The 15,703-nt window shown below is 56.1% G+C and overlaps 1 long non-coding RNA gene across 1 annotated transcript; it reads right to left on the bottom strand.

The window, feature by feature from the left end:
• Positions 1 to 764: 764 nt before the first annotated feature.
• LOC120891207 (uncharacterized) lies at positions 765 to 4,008 on the bottom strand. Its single transcript, XR_005735584.2, has 2 exons — positions 3,665 to 4,008; positions 765 to 1,752 (listed from the first exon to the last, which is right to left on the bottom strand). It is a non-coding gene; the product is annotated as an uncharacterized LOC120891207 (long non-coding RNA).
• Positions 4,009 to 15,703: the final 11,695 nt, after the last annotated feature.

Raw genomic sequence — 15,703 nt, 5'->3', positions numbered from 1 at the left:
GGTCACCTGCTTCCCCTCATGGCTGCTCCGCTCCTGTGTGGACGTTTCCCTTCCTTTTTGTTCTGGTCTTCGTAGTCACCAAGTTCTTCCTGCGTTGGAAAGCAGGGACAAGTGTGGTGGCTGGCCACCAAACCCTGCAACCCCAACAGTCCCTAAGTCATGGGGAGAAGGGAGGCAGGACGCTAGGTTCCTGCCCCTGGGCCCTGTCTGTCACGGCATCCAGTAGTAAAAAGTGGTCACTTGGGCTTGTTTCCAGCAGCTGCGGCCTGAGTGACTGAGTCCGTAGCAAGAAGAGAGGCCTGACTCAAATGAGCAGAGAGTCCCCGGAGGGCCCCTAGGGCTACATGCAGAGCAGAAGGCTGGATGGGACCACTGGGTAAAACACTCAGCAGGAGCAGGGCACAGTGGTGCACACCTCTAAATCCCAGTGACTAGGGAGGCTGAGGCAGGAGGATCGAAACTTTGAGGTCAGCCTCAGCAATTCAGCAAGGCCCTAAGCAATTTAGAGAGACCCTGAATCAAAATAAAAAGTAAAAAGGGTTGGAGATGTGGCTCAGTGGTTAAGCACCCCTGGGTTCAATCCCTAGGATGGATGGATGGATGGATGGATAAATAAATAAATAAATAAATAAAAAATAAAAAAAAACAGAGCTGAGAGTTTGGGGTCTCTGACAATACCTTGGTGGACTCATGGTCAGGAGGGGAGTGTCTGGGTGCATTCCTGGGCCACGGTGGAGGTCTGGCAGGTACCGGGCAGCAGGAGGTGGCAGATGGTCTAGTGCTTTATTAGTAACCGAGGGAAACAGGTGGCAGTGGAGGTCCTGGCCCTGTACATAGACAGTGGTGACATCCACAGGGTTCCCTCAGGCCTGGAATCCCAAGGGCACATATTCTGGCAGATTCAAGAATTCAAGAGGCTCGTGAACTGAGCCAACGGCAAACTCAGAACCGTCACCACATACCCAGTCGCCACGGAAGAGAAGCCACTCCTGCTGCGTGCCACTCCTCGGCTCCTCTAGGAGAGGGCGCCTCAGGGGGGCCGCTGGGCTGGTGGCCTCACTCTCCCCGGGCCAGGTTGCTGGCCAGGGTTGTCTGGGATGTGGCCTGGGGTGTCCTCCACAGTGGATGTCCCTGGAGGGGACAAGGACCTCGTTTGTGGCTCTATGGTTTCGTAACAAGACTGAGCTGCTGGTGGAGCTGGAAGGAGAGACCGGTTTGGAAGCAGCCGGTGACTCTCAGTCCCAGGGGCTGTGGGTGCACAGTTAGCAGGGGACGGTGACTAGTCTTCCAGGATCTGATCGGGCACGATTCAAGTCCCCTGCAGGGTGACCAAGTCCAGCAGATTCCAGCTGAGCCGGGGTTTGCCCAGGCAGGTCCTGAGAGCTCTGCAGCAGCAGGTCGTCAAACACATGGGCTGATTAGGGCGCCTGTTGTTAAGAGTGGGACAAGTTCTTTACCAATTAAAATGTCCACGTAACAAGATGGTGAGGTCATGGGCTCCAGAGACAGGCCAGCCCTGCTCAGTGGAATGGCACATGGGCCTCAGCACTCACCACGTTTGATCCAAATCATTTCTCGTTTGGAGGATTTGGACCTCTCGTTTGGATCAATTGTCACAAAACCAATAATCGACATAAAATGGTGAGCACTTACACCTGACAGGCTTCTGTTATCTGGTGCTATTTTTCCTCTGGGACATTAGTTACCAAGGCGGTTGTATCAGCCAGCTTTTCATCACTGTAATGAAATAACCTGAAATGATCATTTATCAAGAAAAGAAGATTGTTTAGTTCACAGTTTGGCAGGTTCAAAGGCGTAGTGCTAGCATCAGTTCAGATCTGGTGGAGGCCTTCTTGCTTGTGGACTGTGAGGTGGCACATTGCAAGGGGGGACGGGGATTGTGTCTGAGGGTCTGCTCTCTCTGCCTCTCCTTATACAGCCACCAGGGTTCCCTCATGGGGGCGCCACCCAGTGACCTTGCCTAAACCTAATCACTTCCCAAACCCCCCACACTCTAAAGTCCACAGCAGGGATAATTTTCCACCCTTTTAATTTCGTTAACACATGGCTTCAGGATTTGACTTCTGCCTGAGTTGGGAACGAACCACATTGAAGCCACAGGCGAGGAGCTGTTGGTTCTATCACAGGGGCCTCAGGTTATTCTGGAATGATTTTTTTTTTCAGAGCTGGGGATGGAACCCAAGGTCTTGTGAATTCCAGGCAAGTGCTCTACCCCTCAGCCACGACTCCAGCCTTTGGAATATGATTTTTTTTTTTATCTACTAAGGGAAGCCTTAAAAATCTCTCTTTCCTGGGCTGGGGATATAGCTCAGTGGAGACAGTTTTCCTGGCATGCACAGGGCCCTGAGTTCAATCCCCAGTATTGCAAAGAGAAAAAAGAAAAAAAAAATCTCTCCTGTCGTCTACACTGCCTGTGGCAATGGCCCTAGGATTCACGATTCCCTGGAGAGGGTCAGAGAGAAAGTCTGACTGATCATCACCCCCAAGAGCTCAAACATGCAAGAAGGGTTTTGGGGTGGTGGAAATTTAGGCTCCAGCCACACTCCACCTGCCTAGATGGGCAGGCGTCTGACTCCTGAGACGGTCTATGGTGGTTGCCTGTCCAGCCTCCAGCTCTTCTGTTGCAGGGCAGGACGGGAATCCAGGCAGCCAGGGGGCGGACATCACTAAGAGGTCTCCCATGTGATGAGACGTAGGGACACTGAAGCAGGACCCCCTCACAGCGAGGTCATGGGGAAGCTTCTTAGTGTCAGCGTGAGGCACAACAGGGTCAGGAGCCTGGCACAGAGAGGCTAAGGGATAAAATAGGGACCCAGAGGAGTTTGTCCTGTTGCCACTTAGGAGTTCCTTGGACCCTGCGGGCCTCATGATTAACCCACTGCCCGAGACCTGCAGGACAATGACAGTCCTCTGTCACCTTTTCTAAGAGCCAGCCTGCGTGTGCTGAGGTGTGAATGAGTGTCCTGGTCACACCTGTAGCAACCCAGTCTTAGGAGGGAGACAGGTGTCCAGCTGAGGCCTGAACTGTGCCTCGCATACGTGGACACTCGTGATGTCCATCCTGTTTGGGGTGTCTGTGAGGCTGTACCCTGTGGACTGTCTCCGAGGCAGCGCCCCAACAGCCATAAGAACATGCAAATGGGGCTCTCTGCTGACCAGGCGTCCAGTACTAACCCTGCTGCCCAAAGTCTGGCTAATCGTGTTGACCCCTGGGTCCTGTCCTGCCAGGGACATGCTGGCTGAGGATGGTTAGTAATGCCCTGAGCAGGCCTGTGGACTCCCCCTGCAGCCCACCCACAGGACCCCTAGTAACCAAGGAACTCAGAGGGAGTGACCTCCTCTAGCACTCTGAGGACAGGGGAAACCACCCCTGCTCTCGGTGGCAGCCACCAGAGGGCCAGGTCTGTCCCCCCACACACCAGGGGGGCTGCAGGCTGCCGTGTGTGCAGTTCTGTCCTCGTGACCTGAAACCTGACGGGCACCAGGGTGTGGGGCTCACAGGCTCAGGCGCTGCCCAAGCCTCATTTTCAGTAGTTGACTGGCCACTTCTTCTCTAGTGGCCGGCCTTGAGCCAGCTTCTGTGTCGCTGGGACCCACAGGCCTGACCCAAACAGAGTGGAGGAGGAAGTGTCCTCTGACTCACGGTTTCGGAGGCTTAGTTCACGGGTGGCCGACTGCACAGCTGGGGCCGGAGGTGTGGCAGGACTTCAGGATGGAAAGGCCTGTGGCTCTTGGCAGTCAGGACGCAGAGAGACAGAGCTGGGAGCCAGGGACAAAGCACCAACCAACCGCAGAGTCATGCCCCTGGTGACCCACTTCCTCCAGCCACACCCCACCTGCCTGCTTTACCGCCCAGTTAATCCCCGGCGGGGTTCGGCCACCCAGGCTCGCACGACCCATCAGCTCACCTCCGAACACTGTCTCACACATGACCTTTTGGAGGACACCTCACATCTAAACCACAGTGCCGAAAGCTTGGTCCTTGTCCCCAGTGTCAATCCATTAAGGAGGACACGGCTTTGAGAAAAGGGAAGAAGAAGGCTTATTACTTTACTAGCAAAAGAGAAACACAGGGGACTCCTGTGCCTGGGGCTGGGATTCTGCCCCTCAGCAGGGACGGGGGGCTTTCTCAGAGGTGACTCAAAGGCAGAATTCCAGGTGTCCTCTGCTGGAGTTGACACTCACTGGTTAACTAGGAGAGAATTCTGCAAAGTCTGGATGACTCTGTTGCTGTGGTGGGTGAGTGCTCAGGGACAGGGACCTCTGCCTAGGATGGGGAAGACAGGTGATCCCGTTTCCCCTGAGATTAGGGAGAGGGGGAGATTGGGGGGGAGCAGGGAGAGAGGAAGAGAAAGAATCGTCCATTTAAAGAACAAGTCTCAGGGCAGGGCGGCAAGGGCTACGTGCAAAGCGCGAAGTGGACACTGTGGAAATAGCACGAAGCCAAGAGGCAGCTCCTTGCACCAGAAGCCTGTGTCCCACTCCCAGCCTCATGGGTGGTCCAGAGACTCCAGGAGGGGAGGCTGCAGGGGCATCTGCCGCAGAGTCTCTGAGGGTCCTCGCGGACTCAGTGACAGCAGCAAGGTGTGCTGCCCAACACCCTCCTCCATGAAGGGCCCTGAACGCCTCAGAATGAGGGTTCGGCCCAGGAGTGATAAAGAAACGCCGACACCGAGCACCCAGGGAGGGCCATGCCAGTGCCAGTGGCCGCTGCTCCAGTTGCCCTGAGGTGGCCCCACTTCTGCTGGTGTCCAGTCCCCAGAGCCTAGCCAGTTAGCACGCTCAGGTTGGCGGGGAGGGACTTGGAGGACCCAGGAGCGGGGGACATCAAGCTCCAGTTCAGCCCTGTCCTCCTCCAGGCCCAGAAACCCCTCAGTGAGCGGGGAGCAGCCCCAAGAGGCCCAGCCCGAGCCAGCCCTGGGCCTCGCCCTGCCACTCAGAGCGCCCATTGTTGAAGAAGGATTAAAGCTTCTTTTGACAGGGGACACAAAGACGCTCAGACAGACGCCAGCGGGAGCAGGCCGCCAGGCAGGGCCGTGAGAGGGTTGCACCAGGGTCAGCCTCCAGCACGCGGGGGCTGTCGGGACACTTGTGTTTGGCCACTGGAGAGGGCTGGCCAGTTTAAATCATGGCGCAGGCTCCGGGGCCAGGGCTGTCCCTGGTTGTCAGGTAACTGACCCCGGATGATTGGGGCTGGTGCGCTGTGGCCTGCAGTGTGAGGTCCCTACCAGGGAAGTGTGGGGGTGCCGGCCTCTTTTGTAGGGGGTGGATGCCAGGGACTGAACTCAGGGTCACTCAAACCCTGAACCACATCCTGTTTTGTATTTTATTTAGAGACAGGATCTCTCTGAGTTGCTTAGGGCCTCACCTTTGCTGAGGCTGGCTTTGAACTCGAGATCCTCCTGCCTCAGCCTCCTGAGCCGCTGGGATTTCAGGTGAGTGCCACAGTGCCCAGCAATGCGCTTCATTAAAAGAAAAAAGAAAAAAACAACAACTGTTTCATAACCAACTGTGCAGGGGCGGGACCTCTTTCTGGCCTGCAGGAACACCAAGCCTGGTGACTCCCGTACCAAGGGGTGGTCTAGACCAATAGTGGTAACCCCTGCCTCCGGCTGCCACTTACTAGCACCTAAGCATGTGACCCAGCAGGGTCAAGAGCAGGGCTCACTCAGATCCCAGGCCCTTCTTCCTGGAGCTTCTGCCTGGGGGGAGAGGTCTGCTGCCGTGGTCATCTCACCCGTCGGGCATGGACGGGTCTTGCCCGAGGTTATGGGGAGGAACCAACTTCGTCATCAATAGATGGCCCTGATAAGATGGACACAGTTTATAGCCCTGTGGACTCATATGTTGGGAGAGGACCAAGGGCTGGTGGACCAGGGGGACAGCAGGCTTTGTGGTGTTAAGAGGGGGTGCAGCTGCCTGGTGACTAGGTCTGCAGGCTGACAAGGCACTGAGTCTACCCCATAGGAATAAGCAGGAAATGGGCCTGGGCCCTGGACAGGGAGAGTGTTTGACTAGAAGACCTGAGAGGGGTGGGGAGGGGACTTGAGGTCAGGCAAATCAGGGCCCTTGGGTTTCAGCAGGCACCCAACATTGTTAATATTAATTTGAGGTCTTCTACCTCAGCGGGGAGGTTCTGAGATGGAACCCTTTCTGTCCTTAGGCCTTATGGTGTGAGGAGCGATGTCTGGGGTTGCAGCAACCTCCCTGAGTCAGTGAGGATGAAGACATGGAGACAACAGAGGCAGATCAGAGCCTGACAGGGAGAGCCACTGAGGTGAGAGGCCGGCCCTCTAGCCCTCCTCTCTGTGGGACGCTGCACTCCATCTGGGGTGGGTTTGTTCCTCGTGTGGGCTCTGGTGGTATGGCCCTGCATATCGGGGTCCCTGGAGCTGCAGCCCCGAGCACATGGCATGGCCGTGGGTCCCCCGGGTCTGTACGTGTCTGATGCGCATTTGATATGCCAAACCCCACAAGGCCCCACGGTGACCCACCTTGGGCCCAGGAAGAATCAAACACAGGCAAAGCCACATGAGGACTTCTGCTCGAGGCAGAAGGACAGCGCTTGGGGGACAGAGACCCCCTCGATGGGTGTGGTCAGCTGGGCTGGGGCAACGCATGGCCACTGTGGCAGCGACCTACCCTTGGTACCAGGCAAGTGGTCAGGCGCTGCTGTCAGAGCAAGAGAGCCACAGCCCCTCTGCTGTCACCCGCTGTCAATAAGATTCAAAGGCCCATGAATCTGCCAACCGTCAGGCAGGGTATGCCTGGGTTCCTGGTCCCCGCCAGGGCAGACAGACCCGGGGCCCTGGAAGGGCCTGGAAGCCGAGGCGTCACAGCTTGCGGCCGGCCGTCCTGCTCCTGTCCAGACCAGCAAACTTGACGAAAAACTGAACAAGTTATTAAGGAATAGATTACGGGATGGATTTTGATGTTGCCTAGAAACTGCGAATTTACAGCGATATTTAAGGATCGTGACTGGTGGGGTTGGCATATTTTGTCCTCGCCAGCCTTTGCCAGTTTGAGTCACCTCTTAATCGTGCCACTCCTGTTCTGCTACTCCACCCACAGTACCCAGGCTCAGGGGTCCCTCTACCTCTGGGCACCCTGCCCCAGAGGCCCACCCCCTTCGTCTCTGGTTGAGGCAGGTTTTTGGTGCAGGAGAGATTAACCAGATTCCTGGGCTTTATAATTCCATTAGCTTCTGCCCTACACTCACCAATTCAAACAGCTAGTTTTCACTCCCACATTTAATTTCAGCCGACAATTGACAATTTCTTTTTTGCCCCCAATTGCACTCTGAGCCACATCCCTAGCCCTTTTTATTTTTTAATTTGAGACAGGGTCTTATTAAATTGCCCAGACTGGCCTTGAATTTGAAACTCTCCTGTCTCATCCTCCCAAGTTGCTGGGATGAAAGGCATGCCACCGTATCCAATGACATGTTTAAATTAGAATCAAAAGGCAAACTTCTACTCTCCTGGCTTGAATTTTTTGGGGAGGCGGGCACTGGGGATTGAACCCAGAGGTAGTTTACCACTGACTTGCGTTCCCAGCGCCTTTTGAGGCAGGGTCTCACAGAGTTGCTGAGGCTGGCCTCCATTTGCGATCCTGCGGCCTCAGCCTCCCGTGTCAGGGGTTACAGGTGTGCACCACGACGCCTGGCCTGGACCACATTCTTTTACACCTGACAGTACTCCTAGAATTTGGGAACTTTACATGCAAAATTATCAGTATGGGTTTGGTTAACTCTCAAATAATCCCGTGCTTCATTCTAAACACCCCTGGATGGTGCTGACCCTGAGATGGAGGAGCAGGCAGGCTTTGGGTGACCAGGGACTGCCCGGCTGGCTCTCCTTGGTCAGGTGCTGCTGTCAGAGCAAGAGAGCAACAGCCAGCTCCTCCCTGGCCACGCTGCTTCCCTCTCAAGGGGCTGCACCAATTTTAAGCTACTGTAACAGAAACAGGTGGCCTTGAGCCAAGCTGGGAGAGAGGCCGCCACGCTGGGCTCACAGGGACATTGGGACCCAGGATAGGGGAGCATCTTCAGCCAAGCGACAGTGACGCTTCAGCCAATGGTGGACTGCATACACTGACCATGGTCCTGTCTGATTATATCCCCAGTGACAGCATAGATGTCTTGGTGGCATAAGCACACCTGGGGTGTTGGCTCAGTGACAAAAGTCCCCTCACCCTGCGTTGGTCGGCACGTGTCCCTGGGATTCATCGACACATGGCTCTACTGTGAACGCCTACTGAAGGACGTATTAAATGACAACCCCCAAGACAGTGTGACCAGGAGGAGGGAGCGGGGAAGAGAACAGAACGTGGATCCCTTCCCAGTGACAGGACAATCCCTGGGAGGGAGACACACACCAGTCCTAAAATGGCAGTCCCCCGGAGGAGGATGAACACTGATTCTTTCCCAGTAAATTCTTCCCCACACATGAATCCAGTCCCAGTGACAATGCAATGACCCCCAGAGGACAAGGTAGGCACTGGGCGCTGAGCTCTGAACGCCCTATCCTTGCCCAGTAAAAACAAGTCTCAAGTTTTCACAATTTCTTTCCTAGATGCCTGAACTGACAAGTCACCTCAGTGAACCCTACAAAACCCCAACCCCCTCCTGTAATTGGTGGCCATTTTCTACTCAGGACGTGAGCCCCTCCGATGCCCGACTCCACTGCTGAATAAGAGACACTGCTGATCCGTGAGGATTGTCCCAAGCCCTGTCATTTGTGCTTACAGCAGGTGCCCAGCAAGTGCCTGCCAATGTGAGCTGGAGTTGGTCCTCAAGCCCAGACTCTGTGCTTGTCTACCCCCTTGGATTCCCAGACTCAGTGACCTCAACATCAAGGCCTCCCAGCCTCTGCGGAGGTAGGTGCCGGCCCCCTGTGGGGGTGGGAGAGGCATGTATCTGGAACCTTCCGCCAAGGCCACTGAGCTGTAGCCTCTCAGAGCTCCTGGGTCACCAGAAAGATCCCAGGGGTCTTCAGAAATAGGACTGCTGGGCCTGAGGGCTCTGAGGTGGTGGCCCCACTTCACACCTGCCTCGAACCCCCCCCAAACCAGGACCTTCCACTCCATCCCTGGGAGACACCTGGGAGAGGGTCGCCTGATACCTGCCTCGTCTTCTCACAGGTGCGGTCCTGGTGGCCAAGGGGGAGACGTCCACAGGAGAGCTCAGGTCCTGCCAGGCTCCGTGAGAACAGGAGCTGCTGTGGCCATTACCAGGGGTAGGGGTGGGACTCGGTGGCAGAGCCCATGCCTACATGAGGCCTTGGGTTCCATCCCCAGCACCAAACAAAAGAAAGAAAGAAAAACATTGCTTATTACCTATCACCTAATTATTGATTATCCATCACTCATTACCTAATTAGTATGATCGTCTCCGTGTCTCACGGTGCTCAATCCAAAACGACAATTTCTAATTCTTGGAGAATTCAAAGTGCACAGATTCTTGAGATGAACTCAGGCCCCAAAAGACTGTGGTCAGCTCTCTGCAGTGTCTCCTCTCCCAAGGGGTCAGGGAGGCACTACCTCTGCTGGGGAGTCATGGTCACAGCTAATGCTGTCTGGCTGTGGTCCTGTTGCTGTCACCATCCTACTGGCTGCTGACTGCTACTTCTGAACCTCCAGGACCTTTCCTACCCTGTCCCCTGTAGACTGCCCTCCCACCCAGCTGCACTTCATCCTTTAGAACTCAAGCCTAGGGGCTCCGGCCCAGGGGGGTCAGTGTGGTTGACCACTGATCATCCTAGTAACCTTCTGGCTCCTGCTTTCTAAAGGCCCTTGCAAATCCCTCCCCTCCACCTCCAGGTGGGGCTAGTGGCCCTCCCCTAAGGAGTGTGGCCTCTGGCCTCTGTCTCGCCCTCTTCCTGGCCTGCCCCAGGCACAGGCACACTGCAGAAGCTTAGCAGATGTGCACAGAGCAGAACAAACCTTGTGAACAGCAAATACCAGGCTGAGTCCAGATGCCCAGTAGGGCTGTGCCCGAAGATCTCAGTTTCTCCATTCTTGGGTCTCCTGAATCCATACCAGTGGAGCCTGGCTCTGAAGGAACCTCTATTTGCTTGGGCCTCATGATCTGTCCTCTCACTCCCAAAATTGGCCTGGGGCCTCCCTGCTCAATTTTCTCCTCCACCCTCCCTCCCCATTCTCTATGGGAGGAAGCAGTGGCCTGGGAGGGTCTTGAAGGGCATCTTGACAAGCTCCTCAGTCCACAGAGCAGCTAACTGAGGCCCGGAGAGAAGGCCCGTGTGCGAGGCGTGCACCTGAGCAGCCGCTCCTCAGAGCCAGGGGCAGATTCCCCAGCGGCTAGGCCCAGATGACAGGCCCTGACGCCTGTAGTAATATGTCCTTTCAGGGCCTGGAGAAGGAGCGTGGGGAGCCCTCGCAGGTCAGGTGCCACACGATGCTCTGGAAACCTGGACGTATGCAGGACAGTAGCAGCTGGTTGAAGGAACAGCTGTTTTGGACAATGTGTGAACATTTTGATTCTTCTTGATCCTGTGACCCCAGCTCCTCACCCACCGACCTAGCTGCCCGGGGAATGGAGGCTGAGCTCCTGCACCTCCTGCTTCAGTGCAGGCTTGCCTGCTGAGGACCGGGGGATTGCCTCTTGGTGACTGAGCTCAAAGGAACAGGGGACATGAGCAGCCAGCAACCAGATTCCAGGCAGATGTTCCTCCTCCCTGCTTCCCTGCAAAACCTACCATTACCCTCAGGCTTGGGCGCAGCCGTCCCTCCACCCCATGACAGGAGAGGGGCAGAAGGGGTCTCTGGCTCCATCCCACCTCCTTTGCTTCAGCTTTGTCCCAACCTGCAGCCTGAGCCTTGGTCTCGTTTGCCCACATGCGAGGCAGTAGGCAAAGCCTCAAGAATGGGGGGTACCTCTGTGTCACCCTTGTGGGAGGAGGGCAGCCTTCCCTGGTAAGACCCTCAAACTCGGGTCCCCCTTTCCCGGGCTGCCCGCTAACAGCGCGGGACGCAGATCAACCTGCTTCCGAGTGGTGACACGCGCCCCCTCGTGGAGCCCTCGGGTAACAACACCTTCCCACTGGCTTCTCTGGCTCCTGAATCCTGTTCCCATCAAAAGAGCCTTAATTCTAAGTCCTTGATCTTAAGGACAGTGGCACTGTTTGCTCTGGCGCTGAAGAGACGGCTCTCTGTGGGCTCTCGCCAGGTCTGATGATGCGGGCCAGCAATGACAGCTCCTAGGCGCTCAGGCCTACCGCGCATGCGCTTTCGCCCTGTACCCGGCCGGAACCTGGGGTCCAGCCAGCCCCGGACCTCAGACCTAGCCTCGAACCACAGACCTTGCTTTTTCACAGTTACGGAGGTGGATATGCAAGACCAGGTTGGCTTTGGACCTTGCAGACACCCTTGGTGGTGGCGAGGCCGGGCTCTCTGTGGCTCCTTTCCTTACAAGGGCATCTCTCAGTTGGATTAGTCCCCATCCTTATGCTTCAATTGCCTCCCCCAAATCCTGTTTCCAAATACTGTCTCAGTTGGTGTCAGGACTCCAACCTATGAATTTGCAGGTGGAGACACATCAGACTCAGCGTCCGCCCCAACATAACTCCACCTTGGAGTGACTACAGCTCCTGACATACCAGCCCGGCCACACGGTGGTGCACACGCACCTGATGTTCCCACTTCTTGTGTCTCATCCTGGCCACTTTGGAATGGTAGTGGAGGGTCCCTGAGCATCCCAATATACCCACAAACCTTTGAGTCTTGCAGCAGTGATGTGGCCTGTGTTGGCAAGGCCAGGGCATGCAGAAGGAGCCTGTTGTCCCCATCCCCATATGGGGGTTTGACAGAGTTAGCCTCGAGAGAGCTGATGGTCCTGGACTCAGGGTGGCTCGGCTTCTGTGACGGTGGGAAACAACATGGCTCCCATAGAATCCACACTTTGAACTTGGAGTTTTGGTCCTTTCCTGGGTAGCAATGCCTGTCCCGTACTCTCCCGTCATGCTGGGCAGCAACAGTGAGCTGCAGCTCCCGGGCAGCCCAGCAATCAGGAGCGGAAGCCAAAGGACACCACTTAGGGCATAACCCATCCCAAGGTGACGAGCACTTGGGTTTCCTCCTTCTGAAGAGGGTGGTGGTGTCTCTGGGATCTCAACCCTGTTTCCTCTCTCCTATGGCCCTCAGGGCTTCCCTTCTGATGCCAGATGCATGTTGGGGCCCCCCTGCCCGATGCTGCCCCACTCCATCGGATTATCCAGTTCTCGGGACACCAACTGAGTGTGCCACCATTTAACTCAACCCTGACGCCAGCTGCCTGGAGTTAGCATCAGATCCAACAGCCTGAGGGCTCAGGAATACAGTACTGCCCACGTTGGTAAGGTCCATTGTCACTTGAGCTTCTGACCCACTGCCCATGTACTGGAGGCTCCCAGGATCCCCTCCTCATGTTTGAGAATCAGCCAGGGACAGCTCAGTCACTCTTACCCTTTACTATAAAGGAGCCACCCTGAGCCCAGGACCGTGGGTACAGGGAGTGACCCTCACAAGGCCAATCCTGTCAAGCCACCCCATCGGGGATGGGGACAACACACCCCTTCACTTCTCCTTCTTTTCTCTGAAGAGTCAGCAAAGAAATTCACAGGGCGAGGTATTGGGGGGTGGGCAGGCAGGATGAGGAACTTCCAACCCCGTGAGGTGACTCACTTCCAGAGCCACCACAGGGTCACCTACCTGAAACTCTCCAAACTGGTCCTCAGCAGTGGCATGGGGGCTTCCTGACATGAGCACGCACAGTGGTTTCAATCCTTGGCCCCTGGTGATCAGCTCCACTCTCTGCCCCTCCCTTCCCTAGGAAACGAAAGTGGCCAGCCAATCACACAGCGGATGACTAGAGGGCAACCAGCCCTCATCATGAGGTTACCCACCAGCCCCCGGGGGCCAGTCACTTTAGCGATTCCAAGGGTTTTAGGTACTCTATTTCTTATTTATTTATTTAGGGTCTCGCTAAGTTGCTTAGGGCCTCCATAAGTTGCTGATGCTGGCCTCAAACTTGTGATCCTCCTGCCTCAGTCTCCTGAGCCCCTGGGATTCCGGGCGTGTACCACCCCCGGCTCTTTTTCTTCTTATTGAACACAATACCACAATCTCCGTGCAAGAAATGAAGCTGCCCTCTTCCCCCCCCCCCAGGCTCCCTAAAGCCCTAAGAAGAGCTGCTTTATGCGGCTGTCCACATCCTCCACCTAGAGGGTGAAGACCCCCGCTCAGTCATGCACGAGGGCCACAACTGCCACTCTTGACCCCTCCCCACTCTCCCCGCCCCAATCCACCTGCCTCTTGAGTTTGGCTCTGAAATTTTGGAGGCATTGAATTAGTAGTTCCCTTAAGACACCCTTGATGCAGGCCCTGGGGCTCTCTGGGGGTATTAAGTGCTCTTCCATTAGCCCTACTACGTGCTGGGCTCAGAACCAGTGTGTTGTGGGGTGCAAGGGATCTAGCTGGGCACCCCCAGCAGCCCAGCCTTCCTTGTAGCTGGGGTCAGCAGGGCCAGCTAGGGCAGCCTTACCGCCCACGAGGCCCGGCTCCCTGAGGCCACGGAAGCCAGGCTGTGCTCTGGTGGTGACAGGCCGGGCTCTTCCTCATGGTGCAGATGGCTCTCAGGCTGGAGGGAGCTGATCTGCCCCTTGGAAACCCAGGAAGACAGGGACAGGTGGAGAATGCTCCTTTGCCCTCAGCTGTGGATGGTGGGCTAGGGGACTGGGGGCTCCGGCCAGCTCTGTGGTCAGCCTCTGTGGCTGGCATGGTCTTTGCAGGATCTATCCACAGTGCTGGGGCTGGACTGAGAGCTGAGGTTGGCAGAGCCAGGGGTGGGTGTGCCGGGCACTGGGGGTGGGTAGAAAAGGACAAAACGTCCAAGAGCCCTCCCCTGCCCTTGAGCTCTGGCTGTCCTGGGAGGTCGAGGTGCACACGGGGCAGTCCTGGTGCGGAGGCAGTCTGGTGATGATTTGGGGTTTTTCACATAGACTTGTGAGCCAGGGGCTGTGTGTTCCCAGGAAAGGGGACCCAGGTCCAGCGATGCTCAGTGGTGAGGGCCTGGGCAGGACCTAGCAGGTCGTAAGGAGAAGACAGACACCATATCTGTTCTGGAGTATCTGGGATGCAAGTTCTGGGAAACAGACTGGATTACCAGGAAGGAGGCTCATGGCGTGTGCTCTCAGGAACAAGGGCTGTGGGCGAGAGAGGGCAGAGAAGCCGGCCTGGGAGATGGTTCCTGAGTGGACTCAGGAGCTGGGGTGTTCCTGAGACAGGGGAGCTGTTTTTCTTTCTTTTTTTTTTTTTTCTTGGTACTGCAGATTTGACAACCCAGGGGTGCTTAACCATGGAGCCACATCCCCAGACTTTTTTAATATATGTTTTATTTAGAGACAGGGTCTCTCTGAGTTGTTTGGGGCCTCGCTAAGTTGCTGAGGCTGGCTTTGAACTCACGATCCTCCTGCCCCAGCCTCCCAAGCTGCTGGCACTACTGGTGTGCTCCACCATGCCTGGCTGGGAGCTGGTTCTTATATCTTCACTCTGGTCAGTAGTTGGAGGAAGGCATTTCCTGGAGGCTCGTGACCCTGGGTAAGGCAGCCGCAGAGGCCAGCACCCAACACGGACACACCCATCAGAGTCACTGATTGTCATAGGTGTGGAGACTTCGAAACCACACATTTTGATAATTAGTCTCTTTTGTGGTGCTGGGGAGTTGAATCCAGGGCCTAAGACCACATGATTAATTGACAACCCAGAGCTCGGGGACAGTGGGAAGTGGGGTGACTGGGGTGGGGGAAGCATTCCTGAATTGTGCTGTGATTCTGGACCAGAGATTTCCCCCTCTTTTGGACTAGTGGGTGAGATGAGGAAGAAAAGGTGGAGAGACCCTGGGTCTGGCGTTGAGGAGGACTGGAGCCAAGGGCTTGATGGGGCTGCTGCTTAGATGTGAAATGTGAAAGGTTTCTCGTGCCTGCAGTGAGGGTGTCTGAGGTGGGTCTCAGTAGTGTTGGTGACAGTAATGGGGAGAGCTGGAGGATGAGGGAGTAGGGATGGCCCTGGGGGGCGCTGGGGTATGGCAGCCAAGGCAGGGCAGAGGTGGGTGGAGGGCCAGAGATGCCCCACCTGGCTCCATCCCAGGGAAAGGCAGCCCCAGGCTCCGGAGCCCAGTACCATGCATGGTCTTGAGTCCATGGGACTCAAAAAGACAGGCAGAGCCAGGGAGCTGGTGGAGGGGCCAGGACAGTGTCGAGTGGCCCTCTAGGGAACGCAGACTCTAGCTGTAAGTGCAGAAACCAGCGTGCTTCCTGGACGCCCCTGGTAGGTGAGTTAGAATGAAAGGCATCTAGGTGGGGCCTGGACTCGCCCCAGGTATTTAGTCAGTGACTCTGATCACACGCATGCCCCCATAGGAGACAGAGGAATTTACAGTCCCATCCTGCACTGTGCACAGAGATGAGCCCCCACACAGTGCAGCCAGGGTCTGCTCAGTCAGTGAAAGTTCCTGGTAGCTGAATTTCAGCCTGGAGTGGTCCAGCATCTCCATGGAAACATCATGCACACACACCCTCTCATCCCTGAGCTGCTAGGAAGTGATGGGCAGGTGCTGTGTCATGAATCAGGCCTGGATGGGGGCATAGGCAGCATCAGAAATGACTGGCAGAGGGACAGAGAGGTGGTG

This window comes from Ictidomys tridecemlineatus, chromosome 12 (assembly GCF_052094955.1).
Source record: "Ictidomys tridecemlineatus isolate mIctTri1 chromosome 12, mIctTri1.hap1, whole genome shotgun sequence".
Taxonomy (NCBI): Eukaryota; Metazoa; Chordata; class Mammalia; order Rodentia; family Sciuridae; genus Ictidomys; species Ictidomys tridecemlineatus.
Note: the sequence above shows the minus strand (reverse complement) of the source record. Positions and strands in the feature narration are given on the sequence as shown.